This window comes from Piliocolobus tephrosceles, chromosome 9, assembly GCF_002776525.5.
Source record: "Piliocolobus tephrosceles isolate RC106 chromosome 9, ASM277652v3, whole genome shotgun sequence".
NCBI classification, from domain to species: Eukaryota; Metazoa; Chordata; class Mammalia; order Primates; family Cercopithecidae; genus Piliocolobus; species Piliocolobus tephrosceles.
In genome coordinates, this window is record NC_045442.1 from 32,280,348 (window position 1) to 32,305,307 (window position 24,960).

Genomic DNA, 24,960 nt, shown 5'->3' on the forward strand with positions numbered 1-24,960 from the left:
GAGAAGAGAAGAGAAGAGAAGAGAAGAGAAGAGAAGAGAAGAGAAGAGAAGAGAAGAGAAGGGAAGGGAAGGGAAGAGAAGAGGACACCTAGAAAGCTGTTGGTATTAAAACCTTCTAAACAAACAAACAAAAAATACATAAGAATGTAGATATATATATAATGGTGTATTCAGTAGTCAAAAAAGATAGAAATTACAATTTCTAGCAGCTCTAACTAATTGACATTAGTATTATTGCACCTATAGCTTTGAAGGAAACCGTACCTTTCAAAACTATTTTTACATTCTTCATGTTTCTCTAAAAGTATCCCAGGCTAAAGTTTTATCCATCAACTTGAATGCTATTACATGTCTAATAATAACTAAAAAACTAAATACCTAATCACGACACACATAAAAACAGGGATACATATTTTAAAATATAGTAGTCCATATAGATAACATTAAACCTTAAATTACAGACTTTGAAATACTTTATATCGTCATAGACTTTTTCTCTCCTTAAAACAATATAGTTGTAGAAATTAATATTGGGAAGCAAAATATAGTATTCACTGTTTACACCATTTAAAATTGATAAAAGGACAATGAGAGCTATGCAAAGGGTTTGTGCCTATGGTCCAAGCTACTCAGAAGACTGAGATGGGTGGATCGTTTGAGCCCAGGAGTTCAAATCGAGCCTGGGTAGCACAGCAAGATCCTGTCTCTTAACTAAATAAAGATAGATAATGGGCTGCAAATAAATCCAAAGGAGATCTATGTAGATCCCCTGCTTTTAGATCATTATCCTCATTTTATTTACCACCCATAGGACTACACTTCATACATTATCCTCATTTTATAGTTAAGGTGACTGATGCCCAGGAAAAGTTAAGTATTTATCCATGATCATGAATTTACAAAGTAAGGAAGTAGGGACTAGAATCTTGGCCTGTTGCTTTCTAGTGCAGAACTCTTCCTCCTGCCTCTATCCATCCCTCAGTCATAAAGTGGACATTGGGCTTCAAAAGAAGGGTATCTGCTAAAGGCATCACTAGATAACATACCAAGCAAAACAGCTAAACTGCTTTGAATTACTCCAACAATCTCCGAACTTCGTTCACTGTTTCCAATGTTTTTTCACCTTGAGCTACGATCCATTTTATAAACAGCAGCTAAATAGAATAAATAATTGTCTTCACTTTGTTATCATGTCACTCTCATTGACAATTCATAAGGGCTCCCTATAACTACTGTATGAAATCCAAGCACTCTATCAATCTGACATTTCCCCCACTGCCAACATCAACTCACCTTCTCTAATCTTCTAATTGGCCCGGGCACTCTAGCTAACTACCTACCTTGATACTTTGTTCAAATACTCATCTCACCCCTACTTCTTTAAACTTAGAATTTCCTTCTCCCTCTCACTCTGCCAATCCACATCTACCATTTACATCAATATCTCCTTAGAATTATGTATACTAATTTCAGTCTCTGCCAGTGGTTCTTAACAGCAGAGATTCTCATATTGGAAGGAGAAGGCAACAGAAAGAGAATGGAGAAAATAGGGTAAAAAAAAAAAGCTCCTTGCTGTTGAAAATCACATTCTACTCATATTACTTCTCTGTAAGTATTAAGAATGCTTTGCTAATTTTTGTAAGTAAATGATATTAAAATTTTCTTAAGGCTAATATTTTAATCATTTATTCAACAAATACTTATTAAATGCTTTTCTGGTAGTAGACACTGTCCTGGGGCCGAATGTGGTGGCTCAATCCTATAATCCCAGTACTTTGGAAGGGCGAGGCAAGTGGATCCCTTGAGCCTAGAAGTTCAAGACCAGCCTCGGCAACATGGGAGACCCCATCTCTACAAAAAATCAAGAAAATAGCTGGGCATGGTGGCACACGCCTGTGGTCCCAGCTACTTGGGGAGGCTGAGATGGGAGGACTGCTTGAACTAGGGATATCAGGGCATCAATAAGCGGTGATCACGCCACTACACACCAGCCTGGGCAACAAAGCAAGACCCTGTTGAAAGAAAGAAGAAAGAGAAGGAAGAAAGGGAAGAAAGGGAAGAAAGGGAAGGAAGGGAAGGAAGGGAAGGAAGGAAGGGAGGAAGAGAGGAAGGGAGGGAAGGAGGGAAGGAGGGAGGGAAGAAAATAAATAAACAAACCAACAAACAAACTGTCCTGGGCACTAGGGCTAAACAATGGACCAAAAAACCCACAAAAATCCCTGTCTTTGTGGAACTTATATTCTAGTGACTTTCTCTCAATCTTAAATTTGGGCATGGTGGCACATGTGTATAATCCCAGCTAGTCAGAAGGCTGAGACAGGAGAATCACTTGAACCTGGGAGGCGGAGGTTGCAGTGAGCCAAGACCAAGCCACTGCACTCCAGCCTGGGTCTATATCGAAAATCCTTGGCTGGGCGCGGTGGCTCACACCTGTTACTCTAGCACTTTGGAAGGCCAAGGCAGGCAGATCATTTGAGGTCAGGAGTTCAAAACCAGCCTGGCCAACATGGTGAAACCCTGTCTCTACTAAAACTACAAAAATTAGCCGGGTGTGGTAGCAGGCGCTTGTAATCCCAGCTACTCAGGAGGCTGAGGCAAGAGAAATGATCGAACGGGGGAGGCGGAGGTTACAGTGAGCCGAGGTTAAGCCACTGCACTCCAGCCTGGGCAATACAGTGAGACTCTGTCTTAAAAAAAAAAAAAATTCTTTAACATAAAAGTAACTCATTATTATAAGAAATGCTGTACACAGGCCAGGCATGGTGGCTCACGCCTGTAATCCCAGCACTTTGGGAGGCCAAGGCGGGCGGAACAAAAGATCAAGAGATCAAGACCATCCTGGCCAACATGGTGAAACTCCATCTCTACTAAAAATACAAAAGTTAGCTGGGTATAGTGGTGCGTGCCTGTAGTCCCAGCTACTCAAGAGGCTGAGGCAGGAGAATCGCTTGAACCCAGAAGGCGGAGGTTGCAGTGAGCTGAGATTGTGCCACTGCACTCCCGCCTGGCGACAGAACAAGACTCCATCTCAAAAAAAAAAAGAAAAAAGAAAAAAGAAAATGAAAAAAGAAAAAAGAAATGGAAATGCTGTACATATTGTACATATGCAATTGGTTAAGGTTCTGTGTATGCTGGGTAGAAAAAAGTCTCACAGTCACTCAGAAGGAAAGATTGAATTTGAGAAAAAGAGAAGTCAGAAGTGGGTATAAATAAAAAGAGCATGAAAAACACGGGAAAATGACAAAGGAAATAGTGGAAGAAAATTGAGGAGGCACTGGAAGATAGCCTGTCTCTTCTCCTGCTTCCCTTCACAAGAGGGCAGGTGACGTATACACTTTTAACCATACCAAAGCCACCTGCATGACATACAGCAAGCACAGCTGGGTCTAGAAACCAACCAGAACGCTTTCATTCACAGACTTGGGGCTCTTTTTTAAATTAAAATATACATATTTATTTTTTGAATGTTCCTTGGTAAGTTTTTAAGGCCTTCCTCTCGTGAATGATTTGCTTCCTCCTTTTTACATAAAAATCTGCGTTATTTTTGTAGTACGTACTTGATAAATTATCTGAGTTTACTTACTTGTTCTAACACTCTTCCTCATTCATTTATCCCTATTCTCCATCAAAACTACTAACAACGAAGAATTTGAAAGTGCTTACCCCATCCCCTTAAACTAAAATTCCCAAAGAAAATTATAATCAATAATGAGCCACATACACCCAGGAAAGCCACTAGATATACTGGTGTGATTTCTAAAATAGCATTAACTTGCAAATACCACACAGAGGATGCATTCCCGATTATTACAAGACAATTGGTGTGGTATGAAAACTGCACTTGAATATAGTCAATCTGCACATTACCATAAGATTTTATATATTACAGCTCAATTTAAAAACTAATCTTCAAATTGGTTTGCATTGTAACAATTAATCTTATCCATACTGGTAAATGCCACTTAACACTGAGAAAAAATATAATTACAAAATAATTGGAGTAGGTTATAACTTTTACTCTACCTCTTTCCCTTCTATCTTCACATTTAGAAGCATTTTCTAAACGAGGGGGAAAATAGCAAATTTGGGAAATGAGGAACACAGTGGAAAGGACTGCCATTTTGGTTACTATCCTTATTAATTCTATACATTTCAGGGCCATTCTGACTGGTCAGTTTCTGACAAATATGTAAGACGTTTTCTGTCCTTCAACATTTAATAAATAATGCCCTTTAAAATTTGCCTTTAAAATATCTGAAAAGCACATAGTTTTCTACCGAAAGTTTGGACTGTTTTTGTTGTTTTTCCTTGCAAATTATATTTAAATTCCTAACATTTTCTTTCCATACTTTTTTTTTTTTTCCTTTCTTTCCTTTTATTGAGACAATGTCTCACTCTCTTGCCCAAGCTGGAGTGCAGTGGCATGATCACAGCTCACTGCACCCTTGACCTCCTGGGCTTAAGCAATCCTCCTGCCTCAGTCTGCCCAATAGCTGGGACTACAGGCGTGCACTACTACGCCTGGCTAAAAAAAACTTTTTTTAATTAAAAAAAAAAAAGCAGGTTCTAAACTAAGCAGCAACTACACATTCTCTTGTTTAAATATTTAACTTCTGTTAAGTGTTTTTTAACTTGTAAATCACTTACTCCTTAAATGCAGTCTCAAAAGCTATGACAAAGTTAATAGATATGCCTGCATTCTACACAAATCCAGCTCTGCACAGCACATATAGTTTCTTCAGCTCAGTTCCCACCCACCTAACCTTACCCCAATTGACTCTCCTTTGCAAAATCAAAGAAAGTTGAAGAGTATAACAAGGTATTACAATTGTTGCTATCCAACTGAATGACTTCACTAGCCTTTAAAAAAGCATACACAGCACAGAAAAAAATAAGACTGAACATGTTTTCTACTACCTGAATCAGAAAAAAACTGAAATGTTGCAATGCAATAGTAAAGACATGGAATCAACCCAGGTACCCATCAATGGAAGACTGGATAAAGAAAATGTGGTATACATATACCATGGAATACTAAGTAGCCATTAAAAATAATGAAATCATGTCCTTTGCAGAACACAGATGCAGCTGGAAGCCATTATCCTAAGTGAACTAATGCAGACACAGAAAACCAAACACCACATATTCTCACTTACACATAGGAACAAAACCTTGAGTACACATGGACATAAAGAAGGGAACAGACACTGAGGAATACAAAAGGTGGCAGGACAAAAGGGGTAAAGCTTGAAAAAACTGCCTATGGGTACTTTGCACTCTCTACCTGGGTAAGATTCACTCGGACTCCAAACCTCAGCATCATGCAGTATACCTCTGTAACAAACCTGCACATATACTCCAATTTTAAAATAAAAGTTGAAAAAACAAGATTGCAATGAAGGGCCTCCAGTGCATCAAGAAGGATATAGCAACGGCCGGGCGCGGTGGCTCAAGCCTGTAATCCCAGCACTTTGGGAGGCCGAGACGGGCGGATCACAAGGTCAGGAGATCGAGACCATCCTGGTTAACATGGTGAAACCCCGTCTCTACTGAAAAATACAACAAACTAGCCGGGCGAGGTGGCGGGCGCCTGTAGTCCCAGCTACTCGAGAGGCTGAGGCAGGAGAATGGCATAAACCCGGGAGGCAGAGCTTGCAGTGAGCTGAGATCCGGCCACAGCACTCCAGCCCAGGCAACAGAGCGAGACTCCGTCTCAAAAAAAAAAAAAAAAAAAAAAGAAGGATATAGTATCTAGTGCCCATCAGGTTCAATGGCTCAATTCATTTACACAGAGAACACTGAAAATCTCAACTCTTCCCCCTATACTTGGCTCTCTGGAGTAATGTCACAGATCCTCTTCACTGATAGCCCTGCAGGCAAAGGGCTAGCCTCAGCATTTACTATATGAAAGCAGAATGACTAAATCTCCTAAATTCAGGTCCCTGTTGGTCAACTTCTAGGAGTAATAGAAGCTATAATAATCAACAATAAAAAGATTGCTGTACTGAGAGTTTACGTATCCTTAAGCTATGGAATAGAAGAATTCCCTTTTCACTACTATATCAACTAAGAAATTCAGAAAACTACAGTATTCCATAGTAATGTAATACATCAGACTTTACCTACAAATTCAATGATTGCCTCTTAAGAATCCCAATTTAGTTCACTCCAAAAACAAAACTCCCACCTGTCAGATAGGATAATCATATCTGCCCAGCCTTATTGCACAATGTTGTGGTAAAACTAAAACAAGGACTCTTTTTTTGTTCTTTGGCACAGTTTTACTCTTGTTGCCCAGGGTGGAGTGCAGTGGCATGATCTTGGCTCACTGCAACCTCTGCCTCCTGGGTTCAAGCGATTCTCCTGACTCAGCCTCCCGAGTGGCTGGGACTACTGGCATGCACCACCATGCTTGGCTAATTTTTTATTTTTAGTAGAGACGGATGGGGTTTCTCCATGTTAGCCAGGCTGGTCTCAAACTCCTGAACTCAGGTGATCCACCCGCCTTGGCCTCCCAAAGTGCTGGGATTACAGGCGTGAGCCACCTCGCCCGGCTAAAATAAGGATTCGAAAAGTTGCGAAGTACAAAAGAAAAAAATATAAATGGCATCATCACCAGAAGCAGGCTTCCATGAATGCCACTTGCATTTCAAACTGTTCTGGGAAGCCACTTACTTTTTCATTACCAAAGTGGGCACAGGTGGAGTACAAATAGAGGATAAAAGTTTACTGGGAATAAACTGTCTGCCAGGCATTTTACTAAATCCCTTAAGTACATTATTTCATTTAAGCGTTACTATCTTGTCAAAGGATTATTAGTATTTTCACCTTAACAAGAGAGTACACTCAAGTTCAGAGAAGTTACAGTGGCTAAATGGCAATGGCAGAAAAATAATACTCAAACGTGCTTGTCTTCACAAATCCATAGACTCACTACTACAAAAACCTACCCTCAAGTAGTTTACACTCTATTTCAAGGAAATAAATTACTAACAAATAGTAACTACAAGGAAAAATTTAACAATGTACTAAATTGTGTTAGACAACAGTTACTAAAAGTTTAAATTTTCAAATATTTAGAAAACCTCAGTCACAGACTTTAATTTCATTGTAGCACTTGTTACTACATGTATAACAAACTAACAAGTTGCATCTGTATAACATTATCTGTATAACAAACAACCTTTGTTAGTTAGCTTTGTTGGTCTAACAATGCATTGTTCCGCAATGAATTGCAGAACAATTGCTCTTTCGCAATTCATTCACTTGTATAACAAACTAGTAAGGTGAGTAAGACCCAGAGAGGGTCAGGTAAGATGGCTCATGTGTATAATCCCACCACTTTGCGAGGCCAAGGTGGGAGGACTGCTTGACCAGGAGTTCAAGACCAGCATAGTCAACATAGCTAGATCCCATCTCTATTTTTATGAAAAATTTTAAAATAAAAAAAAATTTAACTTAATTTTGTAAAAAAACAAACAAACAGAGAGACCCAGGGAGGTTAAATAAATTACATGCTGATGAATACTTAGTAAGCAGCAAAGATGGGATTCAAAACTAGATATCCTGACTATCTAGAACAGTGTTACATTAAAATGGCACTTTAAAAGTTAAACATGGAGTTACTTCATTCATTAAGAAATGGGAAGCCAAAATGGTTTAGGGGCACAGGAATGACTACACAAACTAAAGAAAGAAATTACACCCAAGAGGTTATTATATTCATTAAAGTCATGGCCATGGAGAAGATAATGTACATCAAAAGGACCAACAGGACTGGATGACTGATTACAAGGAAAAATGGGAGATGAGTCAGAAATAACATCAACAGTTCAAACTTGAATGACTAGAACAGTAGTGGTAGTGACAGACACTGGTAAACTGAGACTCGTTTGGAGGATGCAGGGAGTAACTAAGTTCAGAAATCATAAATCTGATGTGATAGTAAACCTCTAGTATGTAAGAAAAATATGGCATGAAAATATAAGTATAAACCTGTAATGATTACAGAGATGTGGGAGTAAGTGACTTCTGTGTAAGTAATAACAAACTCAGTTAAAAGCATTTGTTGTAAAAATACTAGTGAGTTTTCCAAAATAAAATTTAACTGATACCTCTCCCCCTTCTCCTTTCCTACCTGAACAGTTCAATAGCCATTAGGTGAGTACAGGCAAAGTAGGTATCCAGCTAAGTGGCAAAGACTACAGTGGCCCAATACAGGCTTCTGGAGTCCAAGTGGTATGAGAAGGGTATCCCCGGAGGGAAAAGGATGGGGCACATAGTTTCAGGGCCTAAGCGGAATGATAGGAAAAAAGTCTGCTGGGAGGGGGACCCAGCATGAAGTAACAGCCCTAATGGAACAAGGAAGGCTTCCACATAGGAACTGTAACAGCAGTGAGCAGGATGATGAGGATGTCCACATCCACACAGGGCAGTGGAGGGTGGGGGGATGGCAGTGAGGGTTCCCCATGTCAGCAGAAGAAGGCACGCATTAACAGAGGGAGAGGCAGTGGTCCAGCAGTGAGTTTCAGACCCAGTGGAGTGAGGAGGGTGGAAGGGGCAGCCAAGTGCAAGCTGTCAGATCCCAAAAGGGTTAGGAAGGCATGCATATGAAGTATGGGGTGAGAAATGGAGTGAGAGATATGTCAGCAACAGGAGATGGATTATTCAGGAAGATTGATCAAATAAAGGTGGCAGATCAAATACAGAGGATAATAAGAGCTAGGTTTCTCATAATCAGAAAAACAAGTTACAAGTACAGAAAGGAAGAAAACTAGAATATTACATTGCTGAACTAGAATTGAGGAATTGAGGATGTTGTTGTAAGCTGAAAGTTTACAATGTATTACACAGAGAAATTTCTACGTAAATAATACACTTATGATATACATATGGACACATATACCCATAGACACATACAGACTGACTACCAACTGAGAGGGCCTAGGAGCAATCTATAGCAACAAACACATTTAATGATTCAAAATATCACTCTCCACTAAAAGGAACCAGAGCGCCTTAGAACAATGCGAGGGCTTGGACAGGAAAGTTTAAGAGGAGCTTGGAGTATCTTCTTGAGGTGCTCAATGAATGACAGACATGTCAAAATAATACAGGCGCCAGAGTGAAAGGCTGAGGCAGGCTACATCTGGGAAAATTAGAATATCAAACTAAATAATGATAATAATGGATAACTGTGGCAGGCAAACTCTAACATGGCCCCTGATAATTCCCACTGCTTGGTATGCATGCCCTTGGAAAAAGTGATGGGATGTCATTTTCCTAATTAGTTTAAGACTGCAACTTCCATCTTGCTAACAGACTCTATTGCCTTCTTGGCTTGCAAGCTTTGATGAAACAAGCAGTCACACTGTAGATGTCCCCATGGCACAGACCTGACGGTGATCCAGTCAATAAACAACTAAGAATTGAGGCTCTCAGTCCAACAGCCTTTGAAGAAAAGAATTCTGCCAGCAACAACAGTAAACTTGGAAGTGACTTTTTCTCAAAATAAAACCTCCAAATGAGACCTCAACCCTGGACAACACCTTGATTATGGTCTTGTGAGAGAGATTCTAAAGCAGAAGACCCAGGTCAACTGTACCCAAACTCCTGACTGAAAGAAACTGTGAGGTACTGGCCAGACGTGGTGGCTCACACTTGTAATCCCAGCACTTTGGGAGGCCGAGGCAGGTGGATCACCTGAGGTCAGGAATTCGAGACCAGCCTGGTCAACATGGGGAAACCCTGTCTCTACTAAAAATACAAACATTAGCCAGGCATGGTGGTGTGTGCCTGTAATCCCAGCTACTCGGGAGGCTGAGGCAGGAGAATTGCTGGAACCTGGAAGATAAGAGGTTGCAGAGCCGAGATCCCACCACTGCACTCCAGCCTGGGCGACACAGCGAGATTCCGTATCAAAAAAAAAAAAAAAAAAGAAAAGAAAAGAAACTGTGAGGTATTACGAGGTATTACATATATGTTAGGTTACAGATATGTTAATTAGCTTGATTGTGACAAGCATTTTACAATGAATATGTATATGAAAATATCATGTTGTACGCCTTAAATATAGTTTTTGTTTGCCAGGAGGGCGGGTCGGGGGAGAGCATGAAGGAAAAGAGCTGATGCATGCTGGGCTTAATACCTAGGTGATGGGTTGACAGGTGCAGCAAACCACCGTGGCATATGTTTACCTACATAACAAACCTGCATATCCTGCACATGTACCCCAGAACATAAAAAATACATACAAAATAATTTTTGTTTGCCAATTATACAGCAATAAAGCCAGGGAGAAAAAATATAAACATAAATGTTTGGCAAAAAAATGCAAATATGAGAAAATTCTAGAAGAGGTCTAAACTATTGCCAAGGTATATCATGCTCTCAGTTTGGGAGGTGGCACTCTGAAATATTGGAGCTCATAAAAATTTACTGAAAATAAGTACTGTTTTCATTTTTCTATGCATTTTTGAAAAAATTAATATTGTAATAACTATTTGCCACTTAAAGTTTAAATACAACTCACTTGTAAATCCCCCCCCCCCAAAATATAAATGTCTGTGTTTTTGTTTTTGTTTTTGAGACAGTCTTGCTCTGTCACTCAGGCTGGAGTGCTGTGGCACAATATTGGCTCACTGCAACCTCCACCTCTCGGGTTCAAGCGATTGTCCTGCCTCAGCCTCCCGAGTAGCTGGGATTCTAGGCGCCCACCACTACATCCAGCTAATTTTTTGTATTTTTAGCAGAGATGGGGTTTCACCATATTGGCCAGGCTGGTCTTGAACTCCTGGCCTCAAATGATCCACCCGCCTTGGCCTCTCAAAGTGCTGGAAATACTGGTGTGAGCCACTGCGCCCAGCCCAAATGTGTGTGTTATTATAAGCCACTCAATTTGGGGTAATTTGTTATATAATAATAGATAACTAACAAAATAAGCCACTGAATAAAGTTGAAACCTATGACTCCATTAATGACATAAAAAATAAACTGGGGATAAGCATGTTGGGTCACACCTGTAACCAAGCGGATTGCTTGAGGCTAGGAATTAAGAGACCAGTCAGAGCAACATTTTGAGATCCTGCCTCTACAAAAAGAATGGGGGGGGGGGGGAGGCATGGTGACACGCATCTGTAGTTCCAGCTACTTGGGAGACTGAGGCAGGAAGATCACTTGAGCCCTGGAGTTACAATGAGGATCACGCCACTGCACTCCACCCTGAGTGAAAGAACAAGACCCTACCTCTAACTTAAAATAAAATGAAACAAAATATAAACTGGAAGTTTGATAAGGAGGAGGATACTTAAATAATCTCAAAATAACCTCCCCACAAAATACTACTTCATTTTAATCAGAAAAATATAAAGTTAATTCTACAGTGGGGAAAAAAACCCTGATATCTTAATCAAGTAATCAACATTAATATCACCAATAATGGAACAAATTCACATTATGTGTCACCTCATAGTATTCAATAAAAACACAACATCTCCTCTGTGATATTCCTGTCAAAGACACCTAACCTGGATCTAATCATGAGAAAACATCAAAAAAACCCAATTTGAAAAATGTTCTGCAAAATAACTGGCATGTAATCCTCAAAAATGTTAATGTTATGAAAGCCAAGGAAAGACTGAAGAACTGTCCCAGACTAAAGGAGACTAAAGAGGTATGACAACTAAATGTACATGTGATCCTGAACTAGATCTTTATGCTATTATATAAAGGACATTGATTGAGATTACTAGAGAAACCTGAATGGGATCTGTGGATTAGATGACAAAATAATATACCAATAATAATTTCCTTAACTCTGATGGTTGTTATTGGGTTACATGGGAGAATGTTCTGGTTTGTAGGAAATACACAAAGAATTCAGAGGTGATGGGACATCATGTCAGAACCTTATTCTGAAATGGCTTATGGGAAAAAAACCCACAATTTGCATTTTACTTGCAACTCTTCTAGTAGTTTGAGAATGTTTAAAAATAAAACATGGAACATTAATTAAAATACATACTGGGATTTTGCTTTTGGCCATAATGTAGTAATTGTTATCAGATTAAATTTCATGCAGAAAATTACAGAAGCTAAATAAAATATAGAAAACGAAAAGCATGAGAGAGAGACAACAACTAATACAGCCAAAATTTTAGGGGCGAAGATCCCAGGCAGAAGGGAAATGCATTATGGTTAACCTGACATTCTGTGTATAATTTTTCCCCTGCGGCATTTGCTGACTCCTAAATTTTACATGCAGAGAGTAAGATGCTGAAAAACCAAGTCTGAAGTGTATTTCAGCAGTCTCATGATGCTATGGAGCCAAAGATTGGAGTATAGGGTGCATATAGGACAAGGTACCCTGGTTTAAAAAAAAAAAAAAAAAAAAAAAAAACACTCAGGCTTTCAGTTGACAGCATGGAAGAGTTACATGAACCAGAAAAATGAAGGGCACCAAAAACAGAGATGCCTCAACTGAACCAAAGGGATATGTCTGTGAAAAGAATATTCAACACCCTATGAAGAATGATTTCAGAGTCTCTAACACTTTCATTAAAAAATATCTAGCTCTCAGTGAATAATTATGAAGCATTCAAAGCAAAGAGATCAAATGGCCAAATTAAAAAACAAACAAAAACCAGGGGAAAAGGCAAACAATAAAGTAGACAGATTCAAATGGCCATCAACAGATGGGTAGATAACTCAAATCTAGTATATGAATACAATGGAATATTATTCAGCCTAATAAAGGATGGAAAATCTGACACATGCTGCAACATGGATGAACCTTGAGGACATTATGCTGAGTGAAATAAGCCAGTCACAAAAAGACAAATACAGTCATGTGACACTTCACAAAGGGGATACATTCTGAGAAATGCGTCAAGCTCGGCTGTGTGATCACAGTGTACTTACATAAATCTAGAAGGCATAATCTATTATACGCCTAGACTATAGGTAGAGTATATTGCTCCTGCGCTACAAACAGGAACAGCATGTTACTGTACCAAATATTGTAGGCAACTGCAATATAGTGGAAAGTATTTGTGTATCTAAACAGAAAAAGTACAGTAAAAATACGGTATAAAAGATTAAAAAGGCCAGGTGCAGTGGCTCACACCTGTAATCCCAACACTTTGGGAGGCTGAGGCGGGCAGATCGCCTGAGGTCAGGAGTTCCAGACCAGCCTGACCAACATGATGAAACACAGTCTCTACTAAAAATACAAAATTAGCCAGGCGTGGAGGCGCATGCCTGTAATCCCAGCTACTCGGAAGGCTGAGGCAGGAGAATTGCTTGAACTCAGGAGGCAGAGGTTGCAGTGAGCAGAGATCATGCCATTTCACTCCAGTCTGGGCAACAAGAGTGAAACTGTCTCAAAATACAATACAATACAATACAATACAAACACAATACAAATGGCGGCTGGGTGTCGTGGCTTTGGGAGGCTGAGGTGGGCAGATCCCTTGAGACCAGGAGTTCAAGACCAGCCTGGGCAACATGGCGAAACCCCATCTCTACAAAAAATACATAAATTAGCCAGGCCTTGTGGCACATGCCTGTAGTCCCAGCTACTTGGGAGGTTGCAGCAGGAGGATCATTTGAGCCTGGGATGCGGAGGCTGAAGTAAGCCAAGATCTCACCACTGCACTCCAGCCTGGGCAACAGAAGACCCTGTCTTTAAAAAAAAAAAAAAAAAAAAAAAAAGACAAAAAGATAAAAAATGGGCACTTAACCATGATTGGAGGTTGCAGGATTAGAAGTGGCTCTGGGTGAGTCAGTGAAAGAGTGGTCAATAAACATGAGGGCTAGGACATTATTGTATACTACTACAGACTTTATAATGGTTAAGATGGCCAATAAACTCTGTGCACTTAGGCTAGACTAAATTTATTAAAACATACTTTTGTCTCTTTAGTAATAAACTTAGCTTACTGTGACTTTTTCACTTTATAAATTTTTTTAGTTTTTAAAAACTTTTTGACTCTTTTGTAGTAATATTTAGCTCAAAATACAAACATATTGTACAGCTGTACAAAGATATTTTTCCTTATATCTTTATAAGTTGTTTCATATATATATATATATATATATAAAACTTAAACATCTTTGTTAAAAACCAACACATGAACACACACATTAGCCTAGGCCTACACAGGGTAAGGATCATCAATATCACTGTCTTCTACCTTCGCAGCTTATGGCACTGGAAGGTCTTTGGGGGCAATTAACATCCACAGACCTGTCATCTCCTATGACATCAATGTCTTTTTCTGGAATACCTCCTGAAGGACCTGCCTGAGGCTGTTATACTGTTAATTTTTTTTTAATAAGTAGAAGTAGCCCACTCTAAAACAACAATAAAAAATACAGTATAGTAAGTACATAAACTGGTAACATAGTTGTTTACTATCAAGTATTATGTAATGTACATAATTTTATGTACTACACGTTTTTATGACTGGTAGTGCAGCAGGTTCATTTACACCAGTGTCACCACAAACACCTGAATAATGCCTTGCATTATATGTAACGTTACATTGGCTACAATGTCACTAGGTGACAGGAATTTTTCAGCTCCATTATAATCTCAAAGGACCACCATTGTGTACATAGTCCATCACTGACTGAAACGTCATTATACAGTGCATGCCTGTACTATATAATTCCACTTATATGAGTTACCTAGAGTAGTCAAATTCAGAAAGTAAGATGGTGGTTGCCAGGAGGTGAGAGGTGGGGGGGTAATGGGGAGTTGTTATTTAATGAGTATAGAATTTCAGTTTTGCAAGAGGAAAAGGCTCTGAAGAGTGGTTGCACAATAATGTGAATGTGCTAAAACTACTGAATTGTACACTTAAAAATGGTTAAGATGGTCAATTTTATGGTATGTATATATTAACACAGTAAAAAACAACAGCCCCCAATGTGAGAAGTAATAGCAGACTTTTAAAAAAAATACTGAAGATATTCAACAAAACAGATTAAAAAGTTGCACCAGAAAATTGGAATCGAAAATTTAAAATATGTAACATGAAAATCTTGTATATAAAAAAAGCACAAAAGTTGAAATTAAGAATTCATTAGATTGGTTTAAGAGAAGAAACAAAGCAAGATCACATTCTAACATTTTATCCTTTGTACTTTCAATTTTGTGAAATATCTCAAAATCTTTTAATGTAAAGTTTTTTTTTCCTTTAAAGTTTTTTTTTTTCCTTTAAAGTTTTTTTTTCCTCTGGGACATATTCATCTTTTGCATCAAAACCACTTCCCTCAGGCCAGGCGCAGTGGCTCACACCTGTAATCCCAGCACTTTGGGAGGCCGAGGCGGGTGGATCACCTGAGGCCAGGAGTTCGAGACCAGCCTGGACAAGATGGTGAAACCCCGTCTCTACTAAAAATACAAAAATTAGCCAGGCATGGTGGCAGGCGCCTGTAATCCCAGCTACTCGGGAGGTTGAGGCAGAATTGCCTGAACCCTGGAGGCAGAGGTTGCAGTGAACCGAGATCACACCACTGCACTCTAGCCTGGGCAACAAAGCAAGACTTCATCTAAAAAAAAAACAAACCACTTCCCTCATTTATGTTAATAAGTTCACCTTCAATAAGTTCCTCTGGCTGTATATCTAGAATCTATCTAATGGTGACAGTGTCAATTTTCCTACGGTCAACTATTTCTTCTGTAACTTCATTGACGTTTCTCTCGAATTTCAGTGAAAGTGTTATCATATTTTTGTTACTTTGTTTAATCTCTGTTGGCCAATTTCCACTTTTGATTATCTACTTCTATAAAATATCGAGACGGGCGGATCACGAGGTCAGGAGATCGAGACCATCCTGGCTAACACGGTGAAACCCCGTCTCTACTAAAAAATACAAAAAAACTAGCCGGGCGAGATGGCGGGCGCCTGTAGCCCCAGCTACTCGGGAGGCTGAGGCAGGAGAATAGCGTAAACCCGGGAGGCGGAGCTTGAGCTGAGATCCGGCCAGTGCACTCCAGTCCGGGTGACAGAGCGAGACTCCGCCTTAAAAAAATAAAATAAAATAAAATAAAATAAAATAAAATAAAATAAAATAATCATGTGGGCTTAACATTGGGAAAGACAACGCAACTACACACTTTTATTGTCTGTATATAAACTTAATCGCCAACAGACCTTGAAATAAATAGATTGGTGTGTATCTGTTTTTGACATAGTCATGTGTGGACTGGAGAACTAGCAATGAAGTCTATACTTTACATAGTTACTCATAGTTAATATACTATGGTAACGGAAATTTGAACCATGGTGTTGGGTGACTAGTGTCATTTAACTAAACTGTGCTAACTGAAATTTATGCACATTAGAAATATGTAATATGAGGACTGTTAGTACATTAAGTTTAAATAAAATAGAAACTCAAAGTAAAAACAAGCACTAGACTTTAGACTCTACCATAAGGCAATAATTGGTATCAAACTTATCCTCCTACCATCAACAAACTGAACAAAATATGTGAAACATATATTTCAAGACACTGAACAACAAACAATGCCAGAATGTAATTCCTGAATGACAGGAAACAAGATGGCCCTTAAAATTATCCTAGTCAGCCGGGCGCGGTGGCTCAAGCCTGTAATCCCAGCACTTTGGGAGGCCGAGGTGGGTGGATCACGAGGTCAGGAGATCAAGACCATCCTGGCTAACACGGTGAAACCCCGTCTCTACTAAAAATACAAAAAACTAGCCAGGCGTGGTGGCGGGCGCCTGTAGTCCCAGCTACTCAGAAGCTGAGGCGGGAGAATGGCGTGAACCCGGGAGGCGGAGCTTGCAGTGAGCCGAGATCCCGCCACTGCACTCCAGCCTGAGAGACACAGCGAGACTCCGTCTCAAAAAAAAAAAAAAAAAAAAATTATCCTAGTCTTCTACCTGAAGGTACTGTCCAGGCTGCAGCACAAGAAAGGGGAACTCAAACAGAGTACAATGGTACCACTTACTTGAGGAAACAAAATGTATGAAGGCTAAAAAGAATCAGTGAGGCAGAACACTGAAGAATGAGTTATGTAGAAAAAGGTTCCACATAGCTGAATAGGACACCCCTCACTGAGTTCCTGAATACTAAGTCCTGTATGCATACAGTGAAACTCCATAACACTAGGCCAAAAACTACAACAGAGCTATAAGCTTAACAACTAGAAACTACACAGACCTGCAGCACATTTCTGTTCTGACTGGTCAGATTTCAAGAGCCTAATGAATACTTATGACATTCTCTAGGAGCCTTAGAAAGCTCACCTTTCAGTTGCTGGGATGAACTACACTAGAATAAAAGCTACACTAAAACTATCATAATAAAGCTTAAAATCAGCCACAAGAGCATCAAGCTGATCTGCAAAAAACTTAAGTGCACCAAAATAAACTCAACATCCTTTTAAAAAGATTTTAAAAATACAAATATTCAATAATGTAATATCACAATGTCTACAACTAAACCTAAAATTACAAGACAAGAGGCACAAAATATGATTTATAACTAGGAGGACTATCAGTCAATGGAAGCAGACCCAGGAAAAAAAACTGACAGAGACAATGAAATTAGCAAACCTAAAAATTAAAACAGCTATAATAAGATGAACATAGTGATGTAGGGTATAAAAAAAGAATGAAATAAAAAGTTTCAAAATGAAAAATACAATGTTTGAAATGATAATTTCATGAAATAGGATTAGCAGCAGATTTAAACTCTGTAGAAGATCAGTGAACCCAAGAATGCAAAAATAAAGCACTAAGAGAAAAAAGACTGAGGAAACAAACTGAACAAAGCTTTAGTGACCTACAGGAAATTGTAAGTGGTCTAACATATGTGTATCTGGTGTCCCAAAAGAAAACTAGAGAAAAGGGATGGGCAGAAGCAGAAAACATATTTGGAAAATGCATATTTCCAAATATATCTGAAGAATGATAATAGACACAACCTATACAAAACTATAAAAAGTGCCAGAAATGGCCAGGTGCAGTAGCTCATGGCTATAATCCCAACACTTTGGGAGGCCGAGGCGGGTAGATCTCTTGAGGTCAGGAGTTCAAGACCAGCCTGGCCAACATGGTGAAACCCCGTCTCTACTGCAAAAACAAAACAGCCAGGTGTAGGGGCTTACACCTGTAATACCAGCTACTCAGGAGGCTGAAGCAGGAGAATTGCTCGAACTCAGGAGGCAGAGGTTGCAGTAAACCAAGACTGCACCAATACACTCTAGCCTGGGTGACAGAGTGAGACTGTCTCAAAAAAAAATAAATAAATAAAGTGCCAGAAATACAAATACGTGAATATTTTAAAAATTGTTTTCATTTAAAACTTTTTTTTAAAAAGTAAGCAAGTTAAACAAAAATAGTAAGTTACGGTGTTCATAATATATGTGAAAATAAAACGTATGACAATAATAACACAAAGGATAGGAATGTAGAAAACTGAAAATACAGTACATGTGAAGTGAAATATTTCCAGGCTGTAAGTTAAAGATGCATATTGTTTTGTAAATCATATCTCAAAGAACAGTTGACTATCCAGAATATACTTTTACAACTCAAAAAAAAAAAAAAGACAACCCAATTAAAAAATGGGCAAAAGAACTGAAAAGATATTACTCTCAACAGCACATAAAAAGGGTACTCTTCCTTTTTTTTTTCCAAGACAGAGTCTTGCTCTGTCACTCAGGCTGGAGTGCAGTGGCACAATCTCGGCTCACTGCAACCTCTGACTCCCAGGTTCAAGCAATTCTCCTACCTCAGCCTCCCAAGTAGCTAGGATTACAGACATGCACCATTGTGCCCGGCTAATTTTTGTATTTTTAGTAGAGACAGGGTTTCACCATGTTGGCCAGGCTGGTCTCCAACTCCTGACCTCATGATCCGCCCACCTTGGCCTCCAAAAATGCTGAAATTACAGGCGTGAACCACCCTGCGCAGCCAGGGTACTCTTCTTGACATCAGTAGTCATTAGGAAAATGAAAATCAAAACCACAATAATGTGGTACCCACTAGTATGGTAATTTTAAAAAAATAACTAAAAAAGCTAAAAAGCAACCATCCAGATGTATCAGGAGAGAAGCATACCAGGAAATCCAGATGTACTAGAAGAAGATTTATCATTAAACTCCTGTCCAGTCTCAAAAGCTTTTGAAGTTACAATAAAAACAAGAAAACCCACAATGGAAAATAACAAGTGCTGACCAAGATGTGGAGAAACTGGAAACTTCATACATTGCTGGTGGGAATATAAAATATTTCAGTAACTGTGGGAAACAGTTTGGCAGTGTCTCAAAAAATAAAACACAGAATTACCATCGCAATTTTCGTATATACCTACTTCTAGGTATATATCCAAAGAATTAAAAACAGGTAAACAAATACATGTATACACATGTTCATAGTACCATTATTCAAAATTGGCAAAAGGTGAAAACAGCCCATAATGAATAAACAGATAAACAAATTCTGGTAAGTCATGCACTGCATAACGACATTTTAAGTCAACAATGAACTGCATATACCATGGTGGTCCCACAGATGATAATACCAACATTTTAACTACATCTTTTCTATGTCTAAGTATGTTTAGATACACAAATACTTCCTATTGTGTGACAATTGCCTACAATATTCAGTACAGTAACATGCTGTCCAGGGAGTCTGGGAACAACAAGCTATAACATATAGCCTAGATGTATAGTAAGCTATACCACCTAGGTTTGTGTAAGTACACTCAATGATGTTCACATAATGTTGAAATCAGCTAATGATACATTTTTCAGAATGTATCCCCATCAAGTGACACATGACTGTATGTACATACAATGGAATATTATTCAGCCATAAAAATAAAGTACTAATATATGCTACCACATGATTGAACCTCAAAAAGATGTCAAGTGAAAGAAGTCAGACACAAAAAGTCACACACTGTATGCTTCCATTTATATGAAATGTCCAGAACAGATAAATTCACATGGGCAGAATGCAGATCAGTCATTGCCAAGGGCTGAAGGAAGGGAATGGAAAGAAACTGCTTAGTGGATAAAAGCTTTTACTTGGAATGATGTAAATGTCTTGCAACGAGATAGAGGTAGTAGTTGCTAAATTACACAGAATTGTTCACTTTAAAATGGCTAATTTTATATTAGGCGAACTTTACCTCAACGTTTTTTGTGTGTGTGTGTGTTTTTGTTTGTTTTTGTTGCTGTTGTTGTTGAGATGGAGTTTTGCTCTTGTCACCCAGCTGGAGTGCAGTGGCACAATCTTGGCTCACTGCAACCTCCATCTTCCCGGTTCAAGCAATTCTCCTGCCTCAGCCTCCCAAATAGCTGGGATTACATGTGCCCACCACCACGCCCAGCTAATTTTTTTGTATTTTTAGTAGACACAGGGTTTCACTGTGTTGGCCAGGCTGGTCTCGAACTCCTGACCTCAGATGATCCACCTGCCTCAGCCTCCCAAAGTGCTGGGATTACAGGGGTGGGCCACTGTGCCCGGCCAACCTCAATATTTTAACATGCAAATTGTCATCTCTAAAGCAACCATTAAAACCAAACAAAGGTACCTAGTATGCCAACAGAAGGCATGCAATGGAATACTAAAATAGTAACAAAAAATAAATCCAAAAGAAAGCAGGAAAATTTTTTTAAAGGCAAAAAGGGCCAGGCCCAGTGACTCACAACTGTAATTCTAACACTTTGGGAGGCCCAGGGGGACAGATCGCTTGAGTCCATGAGTTGGAGACCAGCCTGGGCAACATGGCAAAACCCTGTCTCTATAAAAAATACAAAAATTAGCCAGGCATAGTGGCGCACGCCTACAGTCCAAGCTACTCAGGAGGCTGAGATGAGACGATCACTTCAGCCTGGGAGGTCGAGGCTTCAGTGAACAGAGATCACATCACTGCATTTCAGCCTGGGTGACAGAGTGATACCCTGTCTCAGAAAAAGAAAGTAAATTTTAAAAAAAAAGGAGAAAAAGAACAGATGGGAAAAAACAAACAAATAGAAAAATGATCAATTTAAATTTAACCATACTGATCACTACACTAAATGTATGGTCTAAATATACTCTCCAATACAATAACCGCTAGTCACATACGGCTACTGAGCACTTGAATGGTGGCTAGTCCAAATTGAAATATGTTATAACTTCAAAATACTCATTGATTTTTAAAAACTTAACACAAAAAAAGTAAAATATGTCATTCATAACTCTATATGAATTATATTTTGAAACAGTGTTTAAACTACACTGTGTTAGGCTGGGCACGGTGGCTCAGGCCTGTAATCTTGCACTTTGGGAGGCCCAGGTGGGCGGACTGCCAGAGCTCAGGAGTTCAAGACCAGCCTGGGCAATATGGCAAAACCTCATCTCTACTAAAAATACAGAAATTAGCCAGGTGTGGTGGCGCATACCTGTAGTCCCAACTACTCAGGAGGCTGAGGCACGAGAATCGCTTGAAGCCAGAGGCAGAGGTTGCAGTGAGCCAAGATCGTACCACTTCACTCTAGCCTAGGCAACAAAGCGAGACTCTGTCTCCAAAAAAATAAAAACAAAAATAAAAAACTATAGTGTGTTAAATAAAATACATTATGAAAATTTCAACTTTCTTTTCACTTTTTTGTAAGAGACAGGGTCTCACTGTCAACCATGATGGAGTACAGTGGTATGATCACAGCTCACTGTAACCTCAAACTCCTGGGCTCAAGAGATCCTCCTGCCTCAGCCTTCCAAGTAGATGGGACTACAGGTGTATACCACCACACCTAATATATATATATATATTTTTAGTAGAAACAAGATCTTGCTATGTTACCCAGGCTGGTCTCATACTCCTGGCCTCAAGTGATCCTCCCACCTTGGCCTCCTAAAACGCTGGGTACAAGCATGAGCCACCTTGCCCAGCTTCATTTTACATTTTCAATGTGGCTACAAGAAAATTTAAAAGTATATACTTGGTTGGCATCTGTGGTAAACACTTCTATTAGACAGTGCAAGTCTAAACAAAGAAGGATAGATGATCAGGCTTAATTTAAAAACCAGACACAATTATCTATTAATGTATACCAATAAATTAAAAGTAAAAAGCTTAAAAAAGCTGTATCATAACAATAGTCATAAGAAAGCTAAGGCCGGGCACAGTGGCTCACATCTGTAATCCCAGCACTTTGGGAGGCTGATGTGGGTAGATCACCTGAGGTCAGGAGTTCAAGACCAGCCTGGCCAACATGGCGAAACCCCATCTCTATTAAAAATACAAAAATTAGCCAGCCGTGATGGCACGTGCCTGTAATCCCAGCTACTTGGGAGGCTGAGGCAGGAGAATCACTTGAATCCAGGAGGCGGAGGAGAAGTGAGCTAAGATCATATCACTGTACTCCAGCCTGGGTGAAAGAGTGAGACTACATCAAAAAAAAAAAAAAAAAAAAGAAAGAAAGAAAGAAAGAAAGCTGAGATGGCTATGTTAACATGAAAGTTCACCTTGGAACAAAGAGTATAAGCAGTAATAAAGAGGACTATTTCATAATTATAAAAAGGTTAATTCGTTGAGAATAATCCTAAAAGTATATATGTACTACTACTAACAAAATTTCAAAATAAGCAAAATGCTCAGAACTAAAGGGAAAATACACAAACCTACACGGTTTGAGAGTCTAACACAATTCTCTCAGCTATTGACAGAATAAGCAACAAAGAAGTGACAAGTGGCCGGGCACAGTGGCTCACGCCTGTAATCCCATCACTTTGAGAGGCCGAGGCAGGCGGATCACGAGGTCAGGAGATCGAGACCATCCTGGCTAACATGGTGAAACCCCGTCTCCGCTAAAAATACAAAAAATTAGCCAGGCGTGGTGGCAGGCGCCTGTAGTCCCAGCTACTCAGGAGGCTGAGACAGGAGAATGGCGTGAACCCTGGAGGCGGAGCTTGTAGTGAGCCAAGATCGTGCCACTGCACTCCAGCCTGGGCGATGAGCAAGACTCCATCTCAAAAAAAAAAAAAAAAAAAGAAGAAGTGACAAGCACAGTAATAATAAACTTGATGTAATGATTTATCTACAACACTTCACCCAACAACTGCAGTATACACACACATTCTTTTCAAGCACACTTGCTACACTTTACCAAAACAGACCTTAAGATGGGCCATGAAGGAAGTTCAAAGGACTGAACTTGCAGTGTATGTTGTTGACTAGCATAAATCAATATCAAAAGGATAATTAACTAGAAGGAGTTCTGGTTCCATGTAAGATGGAGTAAGTGCACTCCATCCTATATTTCCCACTGAAGGCAACCACTAAGAAATGGACAGAACATTTAGAACTGAGGACTCAAAAAATTAAATACTAGCAGGTAAATTGGAGAAGACTTTTACCTAGCACTGAACCAACAATGAATTTATCTTTTTATTATTCCTCCAGTATCCACCAGCCTGGACTGCTGCCTGAAACCCAAAAGTGGGTATTGGTGTCAGTAAAGAGAGCTCCAGGAAAATCCCTCTAGTTCTAGCTTAAGGAGTGGAGAAGCGGTATCCTAACACTCAGAGAGAATGGCAAAAATCTCCCATTTTTCTTTAAAGTTCTTGCCATTCTCTCAAAGCAATTCCATGAGGAAAGCCACAGTAGAAGCAAAGACCCAAAGAAGCCTAAAACTCTGAAGTAAGGAAACCTTCCTCACTGATCAGAGGAGTTCTGATCCTAAAAGGGTGAGGCAAAACTTCATTGCTTTTTTTTTTTCCTCTAGCCTCCCATCGCGTAGCCCCATATGCAGTAACAGATGCAGGTTTAAATAAAGTCCTAGCTCTCTGGAAGGAGGACTGAAAAAGGGAGCCCCAGGGAACCAGATAGTACTGGGGAGATTGTGCAGAGGGAGGAACTCAGGAAAATGGCTCCATAAAGTGGTTAATGAACTCCTATGTTCACCCCCAAGCTGCACATGGGTGGATATAACCCAAAAGAGTAAAGCATAGCCTCTTTTTTTTCTTTTTTTTTTTTTTTTTTGAGACGGAGTCTAGTTCTGTCGCCTAGGCTGGAATGCAGTGGCATCATCTCGGCTCACTGCAAGCTCTGCCTCCTGGTTCATGCCATTCTCTGCCTCAGCATCCCGAGTAGCTGGGACTACAGGCGCCCGCCATCACGCCTGGCTGATTTTTTGTATTTTTAGTAGAGATGGGTTTCACTGTGTCAGCCAAAATGGTCTCGATCTCCTGACCTCATGATCTGCCCACCTGGGCCTCCCAAAGTGCTGGGATTACAGGCGTGAGCCACCGCGCCCGGCCAGGCATAGACTTTGAGAATTGAACTACAAGATGGACTATCATCCAGATTCCAGTGGCCATCAAGTGGCACATACATGGAACATATCTCAATAGAACTGCAAAGGCTTTCAAAATGTAACAGACATTGAAACCACAATCCTACAGAAATCTGAACTTGCAGACTGAAGCCAACTGGGTTGAATGCCTGACAAAAGAAAAATATCAACATTTTCAATACAATTTAAACAAAACCCAGAGTTGCATAATATTTAAAAAGCCAAGGATATAACCCAAAAATTACTTGGCATACTAAAAAGGGGAAAACTTCAACTGGTATCAACAGATGCCAACATCAAGACGGCACAGATGTTGAAATTAACTTTAAAGACAAAGACTTTAATATAGCTAGGATTGGCTGGGCACAGTGGCTCACGCCTGAAATCCCAGCACTTTGGGATCAAGGCAGGTGGATCATAAGGTCAGGAGATCAAGACCGTCCTGGCTAACACAGTGAAACCCCGACTCTACTAAAAATACAAAAAATTAGCCGGGTGTGGTGGCGGGTGCCTGTAGTCCCAGCTACTCGGGAGGCTGAGGCAGAAAAATGGCATGAACCAGGGAGGCGGAGCTTGCAGTGAGCCGAGATTGCACCACTGCACTCCAGCCTGGGTGACAGAGCAAGACTCTG

The 24,960-nt window shown here is 39.7% G+C and overlaps 1 protein-coding gene across 3 annotated transcripts in view; it reads right to left on the minus strand.

Annotated features, from left to right (window-relative positions):
* BTRC (beta-transducin repeat containing E3 ubiquitin protein ligase) overlaps nucleotides 1–24,960 on the minus strand; it is a 210,133-nt gene that overhangs the window by 134,575 nt on the left and 50,598 nt on the right. The window lies entirely within an intron of this gene.